Here is a 352-nt window from a genome sequence, read left to right on the forward strand (position 1 = left end):
GGAAAGAGAGAGAGATAGAGAGAGAGAGAGAGAGAGAGAGAGAGAGAAAATTTGTGCTTTTTATATAACTTGATTAGTTGCTAAGTGTCACTTAATCAAGGGGAATGATGCATGCGTCGCGACACGTGGCACATTAAGTGCTGCGTGTTGCGATTTTAAACCGCTGAGTCAGCGAGGTTAATTTTTAAATATCATGAAAGGTAATTAAGGTAATTAGGCAAGGTAAAAAATCAAATAATTATCTCAAATAGTGGTACTAAATTAAAATCAAGATTGGGTAAATTACTAATGTAAATGACATTAGTAAAACCGAGCTTTTAAAATCTTTTAGGCCCAATATCAAGTTACCGTC

Source organism: Arachis ipaensis, chromosome B10, assembly GCF_000816755.2.
Source record: "Arachis ipaensis cultivar K30076 chromosome B10, Araip1.1, whole genome shotgun sequence".
In the NCBI taxonomy this organism is placed as follows: Eukaryota; Viridiplantae; Streptophyta; class Magnoliopsida; order Fabales; family Fabaceae; genus Arachis; species Arachis ipaensis.